This window comes from Sceloporus undulatus, chromosome 4 (genome assembly GCF_019175285.1).
Source record: "Sceloporus undulatus isolate JIND9_A2432 ecotype Alabama chromosome 4, SceUnd_v1.1, whole genome shotgun sequence".
NCBI lineage: Eukaryota > Metazoa > Chordata > Lepidosauria > Squamata > Phrynosomatidae > Sceloporus > Sceloporus undulatus.
Window position 1 is genome coordinate 194573370 of NC_056525.1, and position 23066 is coordinate 194596435.

Below are 23066 nucleotides of genomic sequence, written 5' to 3' on the forward strand. Positions count from 1 at the left end.
GTTAAACATCCCCAGCTCCCTGAGTCTTTCCTCATAGGGCATGTTCACCATTTTAGTCACCCTCCTTTGGACACGCTCTAGTTTCTCAATGTCCTTTTTGAATTGTGGTACCCAGAACTGGACACAATATTCCAGGTGGGGTCTGACTAAAGCAGAATAGAGTGGCACTTTCCTTGATCTAGGCACTATACTTTTATTGATGCAACCTAAAATTGCATTGGCCTCTTTAGCTGCCACATCGCACTGTTGACTCACGTTCAACTTGTGGTCGAGTCCAGTGGCATCACTAGGATTGGTATCACCCCAATGCAGTAACTCATGGAGTCACCTCCAGGCTGCCTGGCACAGACCCCAGCCATACCAATGATCCCTCAGGAGTAAATTGGACCACTACAGAAGAGAAAGCCCAGCCTCTCTGCCATCACCCAAAAGGCCTGTCCATGTCCTTGGCCATTCTCTAGCTAAATCCTGAATTGAGAAAGGGTGGTCTGTGTGAGTGAGGATGGTTTTCAGCTAAATCCTAACATCTAGGCTTCAGTGACTTCAGTTTAAAAGGAGTTAGGCAAAACCTAGACAGTGATTTCAGCATTTTCACCAAGATAACTTCTTCTTCCCAAGAATCAGAGACCTTTGTTAATGCTGGAAGCAGTAAGAAAATCTATATACTAGAATGAATGATTTTTACATCTAGGCTCTTTTTCAAAATGAGGAACCTATAGCCAGAGGAGAAAATAATTTGATTTAGGCAGAACCTCTAAGGGGTGGAATAGATGGGCATGAAAGAGGGGGCCAAGTCCGCTCCAGCTGGAAGCAGGTCAGAATCCTGCTGTCCACACAGCCTGCTCCTAAGGCAGGCTGTGGATGCAGGGGCTGACCAGAAATGCCAAGAGTCAGACTGTCCTGCCTTCTTTTTGCTCTGGCTTTGGCATGGCTTCTGGCCACTTGGGAGATGCCTCCCAAGCATCCAGTAGCCGCTTCATTTGGCCCATCTGGTTGGGCTCAGAGAAAAAGAAGCCAGTTTTACTCACTCTCCTGAGATACATCAAATTACCTGGCATTTGACCTAACAAAAAGATAACAATGCCTGAGTCAAGCATCCACTTGAGAAAAAAAAAAGCAGAGTAATTGATCTAACAATCACACACCCAAGGTGATCTCAGCATCAATAAGAGTATTACCGAGATGCAGTATGTCCAGCCATAGATACATCTCCTTTCCTGGCTCATGCTTAATTCACGCTTAATGTCTAATTGATTATTAGCTACAACCAAGGGAGTATTCAACACTTAATACTGATTTTTTTATTTAGATGTTACATTTCTGTAATTTTCCTTCAGGACCAGAGAAAGATTTTAATCAATCCTGGGTTTGATACTTATCTATTCTGAACCAGACAGAATTCAAGATAAACCAGCAGTCTCATGAAGTATACACAGAATTCTTCACAGAGATGTTGTGCAGATAGAGGCAACACTGGACAGTGTGGCACAGATTTGCAATTGTGCAGAGTTTCATTGGAGTTTATCACACGTGAAATTGGAACTTCTGTCCAAAGCCAATCGGAAGGGAAAGGGAAGCAGAGTCAATTCGAATCCAAGGCAATTCACGTGATTAATTATCTCACGTGAAGAGCAAAATTGTGGTCATTCCTGAGGCAAAGCAGAGTGAGTGCAAAATAAATTATTACACCAATACATACCATGCAGTTTCACCAATTTGAATTGGCACCCTTGCACATGCTCAGTGGGGCTCTGAATGCATTGTGAATCTTTGCACTTCCGGGGTGAAGAAGGGGCCACTTCCTGTTTTCTGTTTCGCATGAATACTAGCTTTACGTGAATGATTGCTTCATGTTCTATGGGATTTATAGTCCATTTTTGCATTCAAACGAGCACTCTTTCTATGGGCATTATAGTCCTTTTTGGCTCCCAAACCAGCACTCTTTCTCTGGGTTTTAAAGTCCATTTTTGCATCCAAACAACCAGACTTCCCCAGTGGCATCGGAAACAGCCACTTTTGCCCTCCTTACCAGCATGTCTCCTTCCTATACACATATATGTAGCACAAGTATTCACACACATTCTATCAATCTAAAAGCACTAGCATTGGCACAAGCTGTCAAAAAAAATGTTGCTTGCGAAGTGAAGCGACTGGTGCAAGAGGGGAGGCATGTTCCACCCACTGCCCACCCTCTGCTCTGTCCACGTTAAAACGTAAATACATTAATTCCCCATAGCTCTCTGCCCTTTCCCCAGTGGCATCGGAAATAACCGCATTTCCCCCTCAGCAGCAATGGAAGTGGAGGGAGTACCGGAACCAAATGGAGCAAAATTGCAGCATGGCATCATGGGAAATGTAAAAACCCCAGAAAAAAACAACAACAACAAATGGGTTCTGGCAAAAACTATAAGGGAATAACAGTACCCTGGAGCAAAAAAACCAATGTAGAAAAGGGTAAAATTGACCCACTGTAAGATCTAAAAAGGCAAGGTATTCGATTCTATCACCATTAGCATTTGTTGATCTTCCGTGGGGGTAATGTTACCCTTTTAGACATTACATTGGTTGTTTTTTTTGCTCCAGGTACTGTTATTCCTTATAGTTTTTGCCAGAACCCTTTGTTGTTGTTTTATCATGGGAAATGTGGCCCTTGGAGGTGGGGGGTGTACCAGGAATGAAGCAAGTTCATTCGCACAGCAAGACGAATTCTAATTGGAGTCAAATTGACCTTGGGAAAAAGATGTTTGAATGCGATAGTTCACCAAATTCTACTACATCAGGAGTGAATGTTGGATTGACTAGGAATCACTATCCCATAGAAGCAATCACTGTATAATCTATCACTTAGAACATGAAGTCCGCAGGGATGGCTTAGGATGGTTGCAAAAATTGTCTGTGTATATCGTCACATTGGTTTTTGCTTAAAACCAGACAACCTGTTTTGGATTGAATGCGAGTCTTTTGTATAAAGACTAGGTTAGCGAGGAATAAAATGAAACAAAAGCTAAAGCAAAATACTCAGATCAGAATACAGTGGGGGGGTAGAGGGGTAAGATGTCATGTTAAGAGGGAGAAAGGGAGGGAATGGTGTTTACGAGGAATCAGTAATGTAGAATTTGACTATTCGTCATTCCTCCCTTATAAGCTTCCTATTATGTATACTATGTTCAATAAGCGCTTATATGTACAATGTATATTAGTTTTCAATAATAATAAAAAATACCCCAAACCCCACACACAAACACCACAACACAAACAACACAACCCAAAAACCACGGACACCACAACAAACACCACAAACAAAAACACAAAAAAAAAAACACCCACAAAACAAACCCCCCAACACACCACCCAAAAACCACAACAACCAAAACACAAAAAACAAACACAACAAAAACACCCAAAGACCCCCAACAAAAAAAAACACACCCCCCCAAAAACCACCCCAACCCAATAAAACAAACCGACACCCACCCACCACAACACACCAAAAACACCCCCACAACCCACCCAACCAACAAAAACTACACCAACAACAAACCCACGTTACACAAAAAAAAAATCCCACAACAAAACACCCACCCCCCCCCCCTCAAAAAAACCCCAAACACAAAACCACAAAAACAAAACCACAAACCACACCCACAACAACCCACACAACCACAAACAACAAAACAACAACACACCCCCAAAAAAACGAACACCCACACCAACCCCCAACAACCACACACCCAAACCAACAACCAAACCAACACCAAAACCACACACCCAAAAAAACCAACACACCAAACAACCCCAACAAAAAACACACACACCACAACCCAGAACAACCACCCAACAAAAAAAAACCACCACAACACCAAAACAAACCCCCAAAACAACACAGCACAAAAAAGGCAAACACAACACCAGAACAACAACAAACGCCACACAAAAATCAACACACACAAACACACAAGAACCTAAAACCCCAAACAACACCCACACACCACACAACAAACCAACTACAACACCGAACACACACCCAACCACACAACCACAAAACCACCAACACCCAACCACCCACAACAAAAACAAGCAACAAACACAACAAAAACAACAAACCACACCATCACAAAAAAACAACCCAAACCACGAACAAAAAACCCTAAACCACCACACACAAAAGCACAACCCACAACACCCACAAACACCCCCCCCACCCCAAACAACAACAAACACCCCACAAACTACAACCACACCCCCCACCACGACCCCCCCCACCAAAACAAACACCAACCACAAAAAAACAACCCAAAGCCACAACCCCCCCCAAACAAACTACAAGAAAAAGCAAACAACCAACACCGAAACCACCAACATCAAACAAAGGTACAAACCTTTATCAAATGCTGACATGCCACTTCCAGCTGACAAACTAGAAGAACAACCAGGCCAAACCTGTAATGAAAATGCAGTGCTGTCCCACTTCAGATCTTTTGGCAAGTTGCTTCTGGTACATTTCATTCTTTAATCCTGCATCTGAACAGGAACAAACTCTTCACTCTCACTACTCTCCTTTGTCTTCACAGCTCCAGCTTGACGCCTGTAGAGGGAGAAGGATGTTTTCTGTCAAGCAATATCTGATTGTCAAGTCCTTTTAACACATACCTTTAATGTTCACTCTCATGCAGCCAGAGCCGCATGTTCTGCATTTATCTTTCATATAATCCATAGCATTTATGAAGCACTAGTGTTTAGATTAGTCATGTCATCAAAGGCTTCCCATTCATTTTCAGTGACAGGATGACTGAAAATAGTGGCCAATCAGGAGAGCATCAGAAGTAGGGATTGTAGAGCTGAAGACCAATATTTTTTTGTAAAGAAACACCCCTCCCAAATCCATGGCTTTTCAAATTTAATTAAAACAATATCAACATTTTTAATGCTCTAATAAGGATGTGCAATGTTACATTATGTTGCTATATTCATGCTGCTGGTGCCACACAGCTGCATCCTATTAGGCTGCTCCCGGGAATTATATTCATGCATTAGTATGACAGAGGCAGTGCTTGGAAATTCAAACATGCCTTCAAAACAAACAAACCTGGTGTCATGACCCATGGAAATAAGACATGTTTTTTTATCAGATATTGGGCAAAAAGGTAAATATCAATAGAAAGTAATTTCTAACCACTTATCAGTGAACTAGCACCCCTAAGCGATTTACACTGTGTAAGCCAATTGCCCTAACAAGCTGGGTACTATTTTACCAACCTATAAAGGATGGAAGGCTGAGTGGACCCTGAAGCCCGCCTGGGATCGAATTCACACTACAAATGCTGTAGTACTGCATTTAACCACTGCACCACAGGGCTCCCTTTCAAAGCTTTGATACTTGGACAGTTTAGTGACTCTTGTGGCAAAATGATGAGTCTCTGGATTTTATCACATTGCTTATTAAAGCGACTTACCTTTTCAGGCTTAAATTTTCAATCAGGTGGCATCCGATATTATCACAAGGATTTTGCCCCCGAATTCACCAGGCAGGCCATCCAGGGACCATCCTCGCTCCCAGGAGCACTCCAGCAGACATTTTCTTAAGAAGGAAAATCCCATTTCAAAAAGAGGCACTGAGCATCCCTGGGAGCAGGGATGGACCTGGGATGGACCCAGGCAGTGGATTCAATGGCAAAATCCTTGTGATAATATCAGGATGCGCCGGATTTTAAATTTAACCAGGAGAGGCAGGGACGTAGCTAGGATTTTGGGAAGGGGGGGGTCCAGACTAAGTGCCACCATTATAATGGGGCTTGAGTGGGTGGCGCAGCAGCACACACCATTCATTTTCTTGTGAAGGGGGGTTTGGACCCCAAGAACCCCCCCCCCCCTTGGCTACGTCCCTGGGAGAGGTTAGCCACTTTATTAGCAACATGATAAGCTCCTTCTTTAGGCTATCCTTGATCAGCTTTTGAGACCTTTAGCTACTCTTTATGAAAACAGGTTGTATGTATGACTGAATGGTGATAATACAGATAGACAATGTATGGTATAGCTAGTGTAGGCTTTCCATTTACAATGAGGAAACAGTCAGTGTGACTGATAAAGATATTTTGGACATTTTTCTTGATGACACTTAAACCTGTTTTTATTTTTTCTCATGTCTATAAACTGTAAAGCAAACTGTAACTGTAAGCTCCTCAGTATGGTCAGCCTCCTCAGTATGGCATCACCAGTAAATTTTAAATTTTATGTTTTCTTTTTAAATTGTTTTTTGTTATTTTAACATGTACCCTGCCTCAAGACTTGACAAGAGGCAGGAAGAAATAAAATTTTTATTTATATTATTATTATTATTATATTTAGACATTTTTTAAAAAAATGTCTTTTCCTATCTGAATATGCAGTGCCAGAACTAACCCCCAGCTTGTACTTTTTACTGAAGATGGAAGAAATTCCTTCCTTCTATTGAAGGAAGTTTTTCTCTGAACCCTGTCATTACATATGTCCTTAACACATCCATGCCTGAATCACAGTACCAAATATGCTTTGACAAGCCCTGCCTTTTTTCAGATAACTGTGAGGGAGACTAATAACCTCAACAAACTGACACTAATGCAACATTGGGGCGAAGGGGGGCGTGGTATCCACATGTCGTGTGCCTTGACTCTGCCTCATGGTGGGAGGCATCACGGTGATCCCTTGGTGCAGCATGTACACTTGCTCCAAAGCAGCACCAAAAGCCATGGGGTGGTGGCTATGGTGCCTTTTCACAGCGCAAAAAGGAGCTGCTTTTTGTAGCTCCTTTTTGTGCCATGGAAAGGCCAGATGGGACCATGGTGTGCGGTTGCCACAGCCCCAATCCAGCTAGGTTATTCAGGTTAAGTATGGAAGCTCAGGCCAGTAGATCAAATTCCTTTAATTTTATCATCAGTGTCATCTAAATGGGCAAAAAAACACTCTAGAGCATTACTAGGCCTTAGTTAGAAATGTTAGGGTGAAGAGTCATATAATAACAGAACATAATACTGATAGCCTAATGGATGTTAATTTCTTATAAGACATACACATAAAAAAAGAGCCAGAGTGGAATAGTGGATTGAGCGGGACTACAACTCTGAAACCAGGGTTACTGAATTACTGCCCAGTCATGGAAAACCACTGGATGACCTCAGCCGAGTCCTTGCTCTCAGCTTTAGAAAACCTTGATGGCACACAACAATATAGAAAAGGTAGCTAACAGTCCTAGATGTTTCCTCTGCTCTCTCAAAGAGAGATATATTTTTAAAAGTTGAATTTGTGAGGTGGGAGTGAGTCACCCCAAGGGCCATTTGTTCCTCTGCCACCAGCATTTTTAAGGGATAATTTTGCTAGCTTTCAAGAGGTAAGTTTGCTTTTAATGGTTACTATCAGATGTTTTAGACACATGCTGCTCCACACAGCATGCACAGTGAGAGCAGTGTGGTATGTTGTGATGTAACTGCCATCAATTTGATTGACTTATGGTGACCTTATGAATGAGAGGAGAGCCAGTGGTGTATGTGTTTGAGTATTGGACTATGGACTTTATCACACAGAGAAACGGGGGGGGGGAGCCAAAGTTTAAACAGACATCATCTGTGAAATTGCGTGTCGCAGTGAGGTTTTCACATGGGAATCCTGCGATTATTTGTTCTGGATATTTCCTGGTTATTGCCGGGATAAGCCCTCTTTAATCCGATTGTGTAGAAAATTTTCACCACGACTGCACGATTTTCATGAGATAATGTTTTAAACCTCCGCTTTCTCCCGATTTTCCCTGTGTGATAAAATCCCGAAACGTAGAGACAAGGTCTCCAAATCAGAAATACTTGAAAACACAAAACAACAATGAATGAAAGATCACCACAACAGCCTTGCTCAGGTCATGCCAACTAGGGCTGTGGCTTCTTTTGAGTCTATCCACCTGTAATGTGGTCTTCCTTTTTCTCTTCCCTCTCCCTACAAAACATGATTGTCTTTTAATGAGTCCTATCTTTTCAAATAGTCCATAGTATGAACGCTCGGTTTGTCATCTTGACTTCTAAGGAGGACTTCAGGCTTGATTTACTCTAATAACCATTTGATTATCTTTTTGGCAGTCCAGGGTAACCACAGACTCTCCTCCGGAACATTATCTCAATTGTTGAAGTCTCTCATTCATAGAGTTGCCATGGTAGAAGTCGACTTGATGCATTAACTGTAATGATTTATATATTTTTTTGTGGGTTTTTGCGCTATGTGGCAACGTTCTGAAGAGTTTATTTCCTGACGTTTCGCCAATAACTGTGGATGGCATCTTCAGAGAATGCTGACCTGGAAAAGAGTGGGGGTACACACACACACACACCACACACACACACACACACACACGTGTGACCTGTAATGATTTCTGTTTGCTAGAGCAAATTCCTTTCTTTAAAAAAATCCCCTTAAAATCAGTACTTTTTCTCTTTATTTTTATTTTCCGCTTTTTAAAAAAGTTCATGGCTACTTTTAGGGGAGAAACTATTAACCTGTGTCACAACCTATGTCCACCCCATCCAGTTGTATGTTGTTTGGCATGGATAATGGTTGGTTTTTTTAAAGATTTTGCTTTCTTGGGATGCAGACTTGTGGCTTGATGGTGGTTGGTTTTGTTTTGTTTTTCACCTTGGAACATTGTGGACTCGCATCCAAGAAAACCAATGATAGGCTCATCTTAGGGTTGCCATATGTCAGAAACATTTGAAGGCACACAGCAATACACACCCTATAGCCACTTTGCTGCCATGGCTCTACCTTATGAAATCCTGTTCATGACTTGACAACCTTGTCAAAAGGGAAATCTACTTTACCTTTATTTAAAATTCTCAGTCAGGAGCCTACTGGCTCACAGACTATAAACCTCAAGATTTACGATGTAGCATGGAGTTAAAGTAGAATGTGAAAGGGCCTCGGGTGTCCTGAATTTTTACTGGCAAAAGTAATGAAAATGAAGTTTAAAAGTGATCATAAGCCTTATGAGATAGGCCTTGTTGAAGAAACAATTGTGTAGACACAGAATATGTTGTTAAGTTGCTAGTGAATCCAAGCTAAGTTGAACATGTACTAAACATCTAGCCATGTTTCAAGCATCAAAGCCAGTACATTCAAAATAAGACACAAAGAACAACTGCAACAATATAACTTGGAAACTGTACTTGCTTCATGTTGGCGAGTTTGTCTGTATGGCATAGATTTGTTGCTCGATTGCTGCCATGCACATTTTTGTAAGAATTTTTATATCAATGGGTTTAATTGCTTATTCAGAGTAGAACTGGGCTTCCAAGCCAGAGTCTACCTGGCATTGCATTGCTAGAAACTGTGAATTCAGTCGCTCGCAGACTTCATTCATGAACTTAGAAGGTTAAACAAATTACATACCCCACAGACTGGGCAGCTGCCCTGACTTTTTTTGGACTTGTACGATGCTAGACTGGGGCATCCAGCATTAATTATTTAATTCATTTCTCTCAAGCTTCCTTCTGCTTGTTGTTGGTAATAGTTGGAGCCTGTTGCTTCTCTTTACTTGTATTGTCCTGTAGCTTTCTGGTGGGGAGACTACAGTACTATTAAGTCGTGTGGCGGTGATGGTTGACGCTTTTGAGGGAATTACGTTAGTTGTGTATTTTTAACCAACCTTTAGTGCAGTGGTTTCCAAACTCTGGTCTCCCAGGTTTGGGTGCAGTTCCCAGAGCCCCAGCCAGCTTGACCAACAGTCAGGAATTGGGGAGCTGATAACCAGGCAATAAACAGCAACAAAATCTGGAATTTATCACATGGAGTTATCACTGCAGAAATGGGATTTAAATTCGGAAAATCCAACAAAAGTGGATCTTTTCAAGATGACGTTGGGGGACCTGCACATAAAGTAGTCAAATCCCGCAAAGTGGGATCATTTTCAGACAGTGTTGTTGGCACTATGCATCAACCAGACATAACCCGCACAGACTTTTGGGATTTTCTAAAAAAAAGCTGCCAGTTTTGTCCACTTTCGGTGCGGGTTAATGTTGATAATGCTCAATGGCCCAATGTGTCTGAAACCAATCCCGCTTTTCCAGGATTTTTCTGAGATTTAAATCCTGTTCTACATGGGATTTGGGCACTTGCCCCCGTGTGAAACTCTATTCATGGGAAAATTGTGAATGATTGTTGCTGTTTAGTGCCGGTTATACACAGGTTAATGGCACTATAATTGCTTTTCAAGCAACACCGTGTGAATACCTTTATCTAATTGCGATTTCCAGGATTCCCAGGATAATGGCCATTTAATCATGATGTCGTATGAAATCTTAATTGTGAATGCGTGACTTCACAGGATATCCCGCTAATTAATCCCATGTGCTAAAGTCCAGAAAGACAGTGGTCTTTGGGTGACCTCCCATAGAAATAATGCAGTTTGACACTGCTTATAACTACCCTGGCTCCATCCTACAGAGCCCTGGGATTTGCAGCTTACAAGCTCTTGCCTTCTCTGCTCAAGGCTGCTCAAACTACAAACCCAGGACTCTGTAGGAGGCAGTTGTGGCAGTTGAAGCGGTGTCAAAGTGCATCAGTTCTGCAGTGGGGTGCCCGTTTATCTAGCAGTAGAACCTGGAGATTGCCTTAGCTTCCCAAGCTTTTCTGAGTCTCTCTGTTTAACAAGAGCAGAACAAAATGGCTCCCCTCTTGCCCTAAATTAGCTCTGAAATGAATGAACTTGGGGGGGGGGGAGGAGACAGGAATTGCGTGTGAGTTAATTAAGTTTAATATGCAAAAACAATCCTTGAGTTCAGAATTTTATTTTTTACATTCTAATTGTATGTCTTTTGTATACCCAAAATTTTTGGTGATATGTGGCTGTAATAATAATAAAGTAGGTCCCAGAGACCTGTCTGCCATCCGCCATGGGTGTTTTTGTGTTTTGTTTTGCCTCACCTCATTTCACTCTTTGTCTTATCAACATAACCTGGCAGTGGGGCCGGGTGCCCGGGGGGTCCTCCTTTTCCCTCACACGTCTCAATTTCACCTTCTGCCCAGGAGGATCCCCCACATATTACATTTGGAGCAGGACTAATAAGAAGCAGTCATTTACAATCCTTTGCTGGGTGTCTTTAAAGCTGCTATCTGTCATGCCTCCCCCCCCCCACCTTTTTCTCTGGCAAGGTCCTCCCTTTTTGGCCCTGCGTGTCCTCCGTGGCGGGGAGGACCCCGGCATTGCACCCTGTCTGGATTGGAAAGAGCATTAAAAACTGCTCCTTCAGCAGTCTGATCCTGAGGGTTTTTTTAAAATGGGGATTTTGAATGAGAGTTTCAGATGTGAGTTGTTTTCATAGGTGTGCACTTGTCTGTCCTTTGAAATGATGTGTGTTTTAAGGGATAACTGATATTGCTTGTCAGTTACTTGTTCTTGTCCCCCCCTTGATCCATGGAAACAGGCGGGTAATCATAATAATAATAAAATAATAATAATCTAATAATGAAATATTGCATTATTAATATTATTATGTTGTTGTTGTTGTGTGCCTTTCATGTCCCTCCTGACTTATGACACCCGTAGAGAGTCTTGGCAAGTTCTTTCTGAGGGGGGTTTGCCATGGCATCCTCTGAGGCCGAGAGAGTGTGACTTGCCCAAGGTCACCCAATGGTTTCCCTCGGTGAACCAGGATGAACCTGGTCTCCAAAGTCACACTGCAGCACTCAACCACCCCTCACGCTGCTGCTGCTGCTGCTGCTGATCATCATCATCATATTATTATTACTATATTACTATATACATATACAAATATTACATTATTCATTATTATAATGGATTATTTATATATTGCATTATTATTATCATTGTCATCATCGTTCATGCACACTCCCTATTATTATATTATTATTATTATATTATTTGTATTCGCTTTCCCCAGAACTGAGCGCTTCCCATAATAAAAAATACAATTAAACCATAGAAAAGCGGTACATTAAAACTGAATTAAATGCAGTTTACTTCTCCCTATTTGCCACCCCCCCTTTTTTTTTTAATATTTATTAATTGTTTTATTTATATACCGCTATTCCAAAGATCATAGCGGTGAACAAGCAAGTACCGCTAATTGCAGTAGCTTAATTCCCCCAACAGTCTGGGTACTCTTTTTAGGCGACCTCGGAAGGATGCAGCCTGAGTCGAGTTGGCCTTTTGCTGTCTTGAACTCGCAACTTGTGGTTTCGAGTGAATGGCTGCAGTACAGGCCTTTAAACCTGCGCCACCAGGGCGTATAAATTTTATTTTATTTTGTTTATTTTTGCCTGTTTTGCCAGTTTGAAGCCAAAGCCTCTGCCTTTGGTTTGTATCAAGATGTAAGACATTATATAGAAGAAATAGATAAGATATAGATATAGATTAGAGAGATAGATAGATAGGTGTTGTTGTTAGGTGCCCTCCAGTTAGGTGGAAGAGACCATCCCAAAAATCTCATCCTCGCGCTGCCTGGCTCCGTTCCTGCAAGCCCCTGCCCAGAACGCCCCGGATTGAATCTATCCATGTGATATAATAATAATAATAATTTGTTTATTATATATACGCTATTCCAAAGATCATAGCGGTGAACAGCAAGTAAGCTAATTTGCCCCCAACAGTCTGGGTACTCATTTTAGCGACCTCGGAAGGATGCAAGTCTGAGTCGAGCTTGGGCCCTTTTGCTGTCTGAACTCGCACCTTGTGGTTTTGAGTGAATGGCTGCAGTACAGGCATTAACCACTGCGCCACCAGGGCTATATATAATATATAATATATTTATATAATATATAATATATAATATTATATATATATTAATTATATATATATATATTATAGATATATATATATATATATATCATATTATAATATAATAGATATAAATATATCTATTTATATCTCATATATATACTACTTGATGACATTGTACACTTGGAGGGGTAATGAGTACCGGCTTGATTGGATTTCTTATTCTTGTTATTATTTAAAGTATTTTATCCCGCGCTCTTCAGCCCCAAAATGGTTAATTAGACAGTTCCTGGCCCCTTAGCTTATACAATCTAAAAAACGACGACACGAAAGGGCTTGGATCCTTTTTGGTGCTGCTGCTGCTGTTGAGGATGATGATGATGAGCTTTGCACATCCCCTCCTTCCTTGCCCCCTCCCTCCCCGGCATCCCCACCTGGCATCCCCTCCTTTCCCCTCCCCAGCCCTTGCGCATCCCTTCCAAACTCTCAGGTGCCTCCCTCCTCCCTCCCTGGCTGCCTCTGCTGTCTTCCTCCTCCTCCTCCTCCTCCTCCTCCTCCTCTGCTTTCGCAATACGTCTCCCTCCTCCTCCTCCGCCCCCTCCCTCCCTCCCTCCCTCCCTCCCTCCCCTCTGCTCCCGGAGACTCCTCCTGCCAAATGAATGGAAAACCACTCCCTCCCTCCCGCGCGCAACGAAAGTGAGGCCAAAGCGCCAGGCCTGCGCGGAGGAGGCTGAGCACATGCCCTTGGTGGCTGGAGGGGGTATCTCTGGCATGTGCAGCAGCCAGGGCGAAGAGGGCTGCCTGGTGGTGGGGGTGAAGGAGGGCAGTTTTCGGGATGACACCTGCAGCATGTGCTAAGAGCTGCAGCTACAGCCAAAGCAGAGCAGACATCCTCTTCTCTCCAGCTTGGTAACATCACTCACCACCACCGCAGCAGCAGCAGCCGCCAGAGCATGTGAGACGGCTCCCTTCCCTCCCTCCCTCCTCCCTCCCTTCCCTCCTCCTCCCCTCTGCTGCTTTTAGCCCTCTTGGGTGCATGGTGACCTTACCCAGTGTGTGCATACTCACAGGTAAATATCAGCTGATCCACTCTGACAGCATCAGTGAGAGCAGCAGCAGCAGCAGGAGCCAGAGAGCCCAGCGACTCACAGAGCTTTTCTAGAGGTAGCCATCCCTTCTTCATCATTCATTCATTCATCATTCCCTTCTTCCCTCATCTAGCCCCTAGCCTTCCCTTCCTTTTGATCCCTTTGCTACACTCTTCATAGGGGTGTTTTGGGGTGGTTGGGTTTTGTTTTGAATGTGTGTACCAAGGATGCTGAAGTCTCCATCATGGATGGTTCTTTTTTCTTTTTTACTGCAAAGAGTATGTGGTTCTGGCTTAGGAAGGGAGGGAGGAGGGGGGGGAATGGAATATTTCTCATCCCAAATAAGTAGTGTTGCAATGCTCTGCGGTGCCAGTGCAAATGGGTTGTTGAGGGGGGGGGGATCCACTTGGGGAGTGGGCGAAAAGGAAAATCCAGCCTGTTGCCAGTTTGAAGCTGCAAAGCTCTGCCTTTTGGGTTTGGTATCAAAATTGGTTAAGATGTCTAATATATTTGTGTTTATGTATTTGTAAGGCATATGTACACATGTGGGTTTGGGGGGGCAGTGAGTCCCGGCTTAATTTGGTTTCTTGTGCTTGGATCCTTTTTGTGATATTGTATGAGAGAGAGAGAGCACTAAAACCAGAGTTTTTCACAGAAAACCCCCAATAGTGTGGTCCTATCTCTTCTATAGGGCTAGTGGAAATGGAGAGATTGGAGTGGTGATAACTTGAGATGAGCAAGTCTGGAAATGGAAGATCCTTCTCTCTCTCTCTCTCTCTCTCTCTCTCTCTCTCTCTCTTGGGCAGCCTCAGAGATCCTTGCTGGCACCGTGGATTTCATGACAAAGCTTGCCAAGGTATACCCTGATGTGCAGAGAGGGGGGTGTCGGTGTGTGTCGTGAGGCACCCAGGCGATGATATATACAGGCAGATGATGACATCATCTCTGTGACTTTCCCTACACTTCAGCCTTGGAGAGGCTGGTTCTTTCCCATTGTTGTTATTGGGGACCTTAAGAGGAAGGGTTCATTGTTGTCTAGATTTTATCCCCACACTGTGTTCCATTTGAGGCACAGAATGCAATTATCATATATTTTAGCTGTGACAGATAAACCCAGGCTGTGCAGATAAGGGCTGCTGAATATTAACATTATGGAGGGCCTTGGTTTTGCCTATTCCACCTGCAGCAGTGTTTAGGTGCTCGTGTGGGTTTCAGACAAACAAGTCTATGGTTGTAACTTAACTGTGAATTGTTAATAAGCTATATTAAAAAGAGTGGCCCTGCTTTATTGCTGCTCATGTCGTTTGCTCACTTACTGCCCGTTCATAAACTTCCTATGCTTGTAATGGGGATTTGAGGTGCTGCAGGTTTTCTCAGAAATAGCACAACACTCCCCTCCCAACCAAAAATAGCTCAGCATACATTAAACAACCCTGTACGCTGTGACTGTTGTTACAAGGTATTATGATCAAATACACTTGATAAATATGCATTAGGATCACTTAAAATAGCATTTGTGATATTTTATGCAGAGTTTAAAGACCTTTCCTAAGAGTAAATGTCACCGGATAAATATTGGAAATTAACCCTCCCCCCCCCCGCCCCCAGCAAAGAGATTTAGAAAGACTTGTGAAAAAGCAAAATTAATAACAATGTAGAGGGTTTATTTAAAGTTTGAAGCCTCATAGCTGTTGTCAATGCATTTTGCTTTTTAGTTGAGGCTTGGAAGTAATTTTACAATCTGTTATTTCATTGGCATTAGACATGTGAAGCACAATACTATATATGTTTAACCAGAAGTCCTATTATTTCAACAGAGCTTAATTCTTACTAAATTTATTTAGGCATGCAGCCTTAAGTTTTTAACCTTTGCAGCAATCAGCAATCCAACATTAGGATTTGAAAGTTACAGTAAAGGTTTGAGCATAGTGCTTTATTAATAGTATAGAACAGACCCGTAAAAAGAATAGTGGAGATGTAGCAGAAGTACAAGAACATGATCAAATACTAGAAATGTAGATGTATGTAGAGAGATCTTGTAGCGCCTTGAGACTAACTGAAAGAGAAGTTGTCATCATGAGCTTTCGTAGACAGGAGCCTACTTCCTCAGATGCAGCCAAATGCATGTGAGGAAATAGACTTTAGTCTACGAAAGCTCATGCTGCCAACTTCTTTTTTTCAGTTAGTCTCAAAGGTGCTACAAGGTCTCTCTAGATATTGATTCTACAGACTAACTGGCATGTTTGTTTGTAGTCTAGAAATGTAGCTATATTATTTGTATTGCAGGGGAAATACAGAGGCTGGTAGTGTATTAAAGACTGTGTTTGTTATTGTATGAGTTTTCAAATGTAAGGTGGTCCTTCATCAGATACTTCTTGTATACATTACTTATATTCAGAGGTAACTTCAGGTAAGTTATTGTTTTTGCTTCAGAACTCCATTAATAGGATCAAGACCCTATTGCTATGGACACGGTTACATTTTAACAACAAGTTGTGCCAAATTCACATCTGGGTTTAATATTAACCTTGCAAAAGCACACTTCACAAGTTTTCACAAGTTGATCAACCGGTTCCAAAATATCATTTAAATATTGTTTCAGGTTTCAGATGCCAAGATTCCACAATAATATGCAGCCTTTTGTCTTTGTCAAATGGCATGTTTCCAGTTTAACAATAATTCCACCAATCACCATTTCTTCTGATTGTGGAGGTCCACACAAACGCTTGTAATGCACTATTGACAATAATACCCTGAAAATAAACTTGTTTATAGCCTCCTGTTTTGTTTCTTATGCATTTTAATGAGATGCAAAGAGTCTCTATTTAAAAACGAGTGTAAGAAAACTTTGAATACAGTACACCCTTCACAATATGGTACACATGTTAGCAGTGAATATAAGATTGATTAAATTCTTGTCTATGAGTAGGATGACAAGATGTAACATCAGATAGCTTGAACAGAAGAGGAAATTTCAGTATTTATACTGTTTCTTGTGTCTCCACAAATGTTTGTATATGTTTACCTCTTTGGAGTACATTTTTAGCTACCACTTATGAACCTACTTGTGACATGAAGCTACCTTATCAAATCTGATTTATAATACAGTGTCTAGTCCCATGGTTGCCATTTATTTTCTATAGGTGCTTCTAAGTGCTGGCTTTTTTTGTCTACTGGGATAACATTCTATGATACTGATCAAAAAATGTCTAAATATATTATGTGTTTAAATGGGTTATGAAAGGGAGAATGAGGCTTGGAATCTTTGTCAAAGATTCTCTGCACATCAAACTGCTATTTGGAGAACAATTAATAAGTTTCTTAAACGCATACAGCAGTGGTTTCCAAACTCTAGTCCTCCAGGTGTTTTGGACTTCAGTCCCCAGAAGCCTCAGCCAGGTTGGACAATAATCAGGAATTCTGAGCTGAAGTCCAAATACCTGGACTTCAGTTTGGGAATCAGGGACATAGAGGAAGTAATAAAGGGATTTGGTGTCATTAAAGCACCTTGTCTAATATCATCATCACAGTTAACATATTCTACTAGCTCACATAGACTAAAAATGGGTCAATAGCAGTATGATTTGTGATTATTCAGCCTGTTGATTCAGTGCTATGAAAATCCACATCTGTTGGTTATTAATTTTTTACTGTTTTTCTCTGGTCCTATTTCTACACGCACATTTCCTTGCTTTGGAGACTACAGGTATATTAATTCAACACTTACATTCTATAGGGACTTTGCCAATGCATATAATCAACCAACAACTCACTTCTACTGGGAAGTTAATGCTTTTGTATGCAGTCTGGTAGCAGTCTTCATGCAGTTGTTAGTAGTGGTATTAATATTTACTTCTCCACATAAGTATACAAGTAAGCCTACAATAAAGATCAAATTACAAAAGAAACAATCTCAAATTATTCCTGGCATCTAAAAGCAAAAGCATATTAATACAGACTAGGACAAAATAATGGAGCAGAAGATAATACTAGTTAGTAACACAGTTGAAAATATCTGCTGAAACCATAGAGCATTATAGAATCATAGAGTTGGAGGAAACCTCAAGGGCCATTATTATTATTATTATTATTATTATTATTATTATTTTCTGCTTAATCTCTAGGAATCCAAGCAGATTACAACAGTAAAGCAAAATACAGTTAAAGGAGAATACATTAAAAATTCCAAAATCCCCATCCCTCCCCCCAGTCATAAAAACATAATTAAATGCTAAAAGGAGATTAAATCAAAAAAAGAAGTTAAAAACATTAATATATAATAATGATTAAAATGAAATAAGTGTTTCAAGTGGGGTCTGGGTAGAATAAAGATAAAGATGAGGGATAATGGGAGAAAAAGGAGGGGGGAGGCAGATCAGCAAGGATGTTCTTGTCTGGAAAGGTCTGCCAGAAGAGATCCATCTTAATAGCCTTCTTAAAGGTTTCCAAGGTGGTAATCTGATGGATCTTGTCCTGCAGATAGTTCCAGAGTCTAGGAGCAGCTGCTGAAAAGGAACACTGGGTCACTGCAGAGAGTCCAGTCCTTTTCAGTTGAAGCAGATTTTTCCCAGTGGAGCAGAGAGTGTGGGGAGGATGGTATGGGAGAAGGTGCCACAAGAAGTCTGGACCCAGGCCATGTAGGGCTTTAAGGTTAAAACCAACACTTTGTATCTTGCCCAGAAGCTAATAGACAGCCAGTGAAGGGATTTTAAAACTGGTGTGATATGGGCAGATCTAGGTATGCCAGTAACCAGCCTGGCTGCCATATTCTGTACCAATTGAAGTTTCCAATAATAATAATAATAATAATAATAATAATAATAATAATAATAATATATTTCCCACTTCTCCCTTCGGATCGAAGTGGGATTACAACAAGTAAAAACGTGATAAAATACATATAATTTGAAATACATTAAACTTGACACAAAGGTAGCCCCATGTAGAGCACGTTACAAAAGTCAAGCCGAGAGGTTACCAGTGCATGTACCAATATTTCAAGGTCTTCCTGCTCCAGGAAGGGGCACAGCTGGTGTATCAGCCGAAGCTGATAGCTAGTGCTCCTGACCGTTGCGTCCACCTGAGCCATCAGATGGAGAGATGAGTCTAGGAGCACCCTAGGGGAAGTGTGACCCCATTCAGAACTGGCAGGCATAACTTCACTCCCAGATTGGGATCCCTATTGCAAGTACCTCCATCTTATCTGGATTCAACTTGAGTTTGTTTTCCCTCCTCCAGTCCATTACTGCATTAAGACAGGCATTCAGAGGAGAGATGGCATCCTTAGTCACTGCGTCAGTCTGAGACATAGTGAAATATATTTGGGTGTCATCAGTGTACTGATAACACCCCGCCCCATGTCTCCGGATGATCTTACCCAGCGGCTTCATGTAAATGTTGAACAGTATTGGGGACAGAATCACTCCTTGAGGGACGCCTGACTTAAGCTCCCTCTTGGTTAAATAACTGTCCCCAAGCAACACCATCTGGAATCTACCCAAGAGGTAGGATCAGAGCCACTGAAAAGCAGAGCCTCCGATTCCCAGCATTCTCAGGTGTTCCAAAAGGATACTGTGGTCAATGATATCAAAGGCCGCTGAGAGGTCCAAGAGCACCAGCAGGGTCACACTTCCCTTGTCGGTGCCCAGACAGAGTTCATTGACTAAGGCGATGTAGGAATACCCAATCAAAGCACCTCTGACAGATGGCCATCCAAATTCTGTTGAAAAACCTCCAAAGAAGGAGACTCCAACACACTCTGAGGGAGTGCGATCCAATGTCAAACAGCTCTTACTGACAAGAAGTTCTTCCCAATGTTTAGGTGGAATCTCTTTTCCTGTAGTTTGCATCCATTGTAGTTTACATCATTCAAATAAACAAAATCATGCCCATTTAAATATATACTAATTTCTGTTACATGTATTCTATTTAGCTATATCAGCATATGTATTCCAAGAATCTTAGTGAGAAACTGTGTTTCATAGAGATAATCTATGTTTGTATCCAAGGAGTTTATCATACGGGAGGAATTTCTCTTAAATTTGAATGAAAAGAAAGTGGGGCTAGAACGCATTCACTTAAAGTCGCTTTGAACTGCATTGCGTTTGAACTGGCTTCCAATTGCCCGAAAATAGCATGCCATTGCCCGAATTTGCGTGTGGCAGTCTATCATGCAATAATGTGAAACCCGTTTGAACTGGCTTCCAATTGCCCGAATTTGTGTGTGGCAGTCTATCACGCAATAATGTGAAACTACATGATTGCATTCGGACTGACTTCCCATTGCCCAAATTTGCATGTACAGTGGATCCTTGTTATACGCTGGGGTTTGGTTCCAAGATCCCCCGTGTATAACAAAATCCGTGTATGCTCAAGTCCCATTAAGTATAATGACATAGCAAAATGGTATCCCTAATAAAAAATGGAACATCAAGGTAAATTTATACTTTTTTGGAACATTTTCAAACCATGTATGCTTAAATCCGTGTATAAAAAATCCGTGTATAAGAAGGGCCGACTGTAGTGGGTTATCACGCAATAATGTTACACCCCATGATTGCGTTCAGATTGCCATTGGATTATACTTCCAATTTCCCTTGTCTGATAAACTCCCAAGTAAACATTGAACAGGGAACTGTAATGAGTTATGGTTACTTGACAAATTTCTATGTGTTTAGTAAAATTATTTTTCAAAAACACATTTATTGAAGTCACACTTTATATTTGTAGGATAAACTTCAAAAGGAAATGGGAAAAGACCTTCTAAAATTCATAGTAAAGGCTGGCCTGTATGTGAAATTAGAGTCCTGTGTAATTTTTGTGAGAGGTGGAAGTTGGTGGAATAAAAATAAATTTAGAGACTGCACCTCATAAAGGAGAAACTTCTAATGAAAACCAGTAAGCCTGTCATATCACTGCTTTCAAAACTAGTAACAGTGTAAAATATGCCATCCATTTTCTCCAGTTTTATTTATTTATTTATTTACTATAAATTATAATTTTTATTTTTATACCGCTATACCTTGGAGATCATAGCGGTGTACAGAAAATATTAAAAAATATATTTATTTATTTAAGGTATTTATACCCCGCCCTTCAGCCCTTAAGGCTATCAGAGCAGCTTACAATTATTATTTTTAATTAGACGGTTTTACTTTGGTCCTTTTCATCCTGAGGTTGAACAAATTTCACCGTTAGATGTTTGTTCCTGAACATCTTGTTTTAAACTCGGCACTCTTAATTTTGTGGTATAAACATAGCTTACATTTTATTAGCTATCAACTGCTTAGCTCCACCACCACACATAGCATGGTAAATCCTAATAACTATGTTTGGAATGGCAGTGCTTTTTATTAATTATGTAGGTTCCCACCTACTCAGCATAGCAGCAAAATGTGTGTGTTTGTGAAATTTTGAATGGCTGCTAATTGTGACTCAAGACTTATAGCAGGTTCATGAGTAACTGTGCATGGTACCATGTAAATGGTCATGATTTTATCAACTAATAGAGAATCATTGACTTGAGCTACCATTTCTGTTAATGGAGTGATTTCAGCATAAAAGTGCTGCCCTCACATACTGATTCATCCTCTTTATATCTAAATCCAAATATTACAAGTCTTGCAGACATCCCACAGAATTATACAGTTCTGAGCAGCCAAAAGACCCAGCCCCATTTATTGTTCATCCCCAAATATCAACCTAAACAGATAGTGTTGCCAATAATGCCCCTTTAAGATCTAGAAAGTTTGCCTATTATAAAGATTGAACAAGACGCCAACAAACTCTGTATTTGAGGGTGGGAGCCGTTCATAAAGACAGAAATGTGTGCCCTGTGTAATTTCTGAATATGGGCAGTGTGTTAAATTTACAGAGAAATATATCACTAAGTTAATTGAAATCAATTCTTTCACTGGGTATTTAGGCAGGACACACACTTTAATAGGTACTTCCTGATTGTCAGCTCTGAATTTCATGTACTTTGAATGTCCCTTATTGTTATTTTGGAAACTGGCAATATTGTACACAACTATATCTTTATGTGCTACAAAGGGAAGAATTGTTGGTCCTTGTGAAACTGTTTTAATGGGTCATCATGCATCCTTTATTAAGGTAATACTGGCCCAAAATCTGAACAAGTTATTTTTTGGGACACTTCCCAGAATCCTCTAGTCAGCTCAGTCCGTTTTGGAGTGGTAGTCCAATCTCTGCAATGTACTGTATGTAATAATGGACTCCTTTCCACCCCAATCCTGCCTCATGCATGTTCAGGGCAAAAATGCATCAGCTATTGTGTATGTGTGTGTTTTCTGACTAACTGTATGAAGCTCATATTTGTATGAAGCTCATATTTGCTGTAGGGGGAGATTCCTTCTTTGGTGCTAAAGTGGCAATTTGATCCTAATGCTACTAGCAGTTTCAGAGGAGGGATTTTCTGCAGGACCACAATAGGTGAGACTGTTATCCTGATATTAGTTATGGAGCTTATCACTCCACTTAAATAACCCGGCTATTCATCTGACTGCCAGCCTAAATCGGGAGGCAGCTGGGTCCTACTGCAAGGATTTTGCTGCTGAAGGCACCAGGCAGGTACAGCCCAGCTGCAACCTGGATCCGAGGCGAGCTCTGGTGGCCATTTTTCCAAGGCTGAAAGCTCCCAGCTTCAAAATAAGGCTGCCAGAGCTCACCTCGGATCCAGGCTGTTGCTGGGCTGTACTCGCCCGATAGCTTTGGCAGCAAAATCCTTGCAGTAGGACCTGGCTGCCTCCTGATTTAAGCTTGAATTTGGATGAGGTAAGCTCCTATGTTACCTCTAACCTGATAGCCAGGTTAGTGTAGTGGTTTGAGTGCTGGACCTGGACTCTGGGAGACCAAGATTTGAATTCTTGCTCAGCTATGGAAACCCAGTGGGTGATCTTGAGGAAGTCACATTCTCTCAGCCTCAGAGGAAGGCAAGGGCAAACCCCCTGTGAGCAAATCCTGCTAAGCAAACCCCATGATAGGTTTGCCTTAAGGTCTCCATAAATCAGAAATTATTTGAAGGCATACAGCAGCAACAACAACAACCCATGCACAGTGGCTCCACTCTGGCTGTTACTCTTATTCCTGCTTGTGAATGCTTACATCAGGGTTAGAGAGATTCTGCACTGCATACAGTGCCCCTCAAGGCACACAACAAAAACAACAAACCTCTAGTATAGCCTTCATATTATGCTTTGCTTAGTGTGGGT

At 41.4% G+C, this 23066-nt stretch overlaps 2 protein-coding genes across 3 annotated transcripts in view; both read left to right on the forward strand.

Annotated features, from left to right (window-relative positions):
- The window catches only part of SPIDR (scaffold protein involved in DNA repair), a 1328422-nt gene that overhangs the window by 586905 nt on the left and 718451 nt on the right, over positions 1 to 23066 (forward strand). The window lies entirely within an intron of this gene.
- The window catches only part of DTNA (dystrobrevin alpha), a 287062-nt gene continuing 277837 nt past the window's right edge, over positions 13842 to 23066 (forward strand). Inside the window, exon 1 of one of the 2 annotated variants that reach the window (XM_042463198.1) lies at positions 13842 to 13912. The gene's annotated coding sequence lies outside the window, so the exon portion shown is untranslated. The remainder of the gene's footprint in view (positions 13913 to 23066) is intronic. The other variant, XM_042463199.1, reaches the window with a different exon arrangement.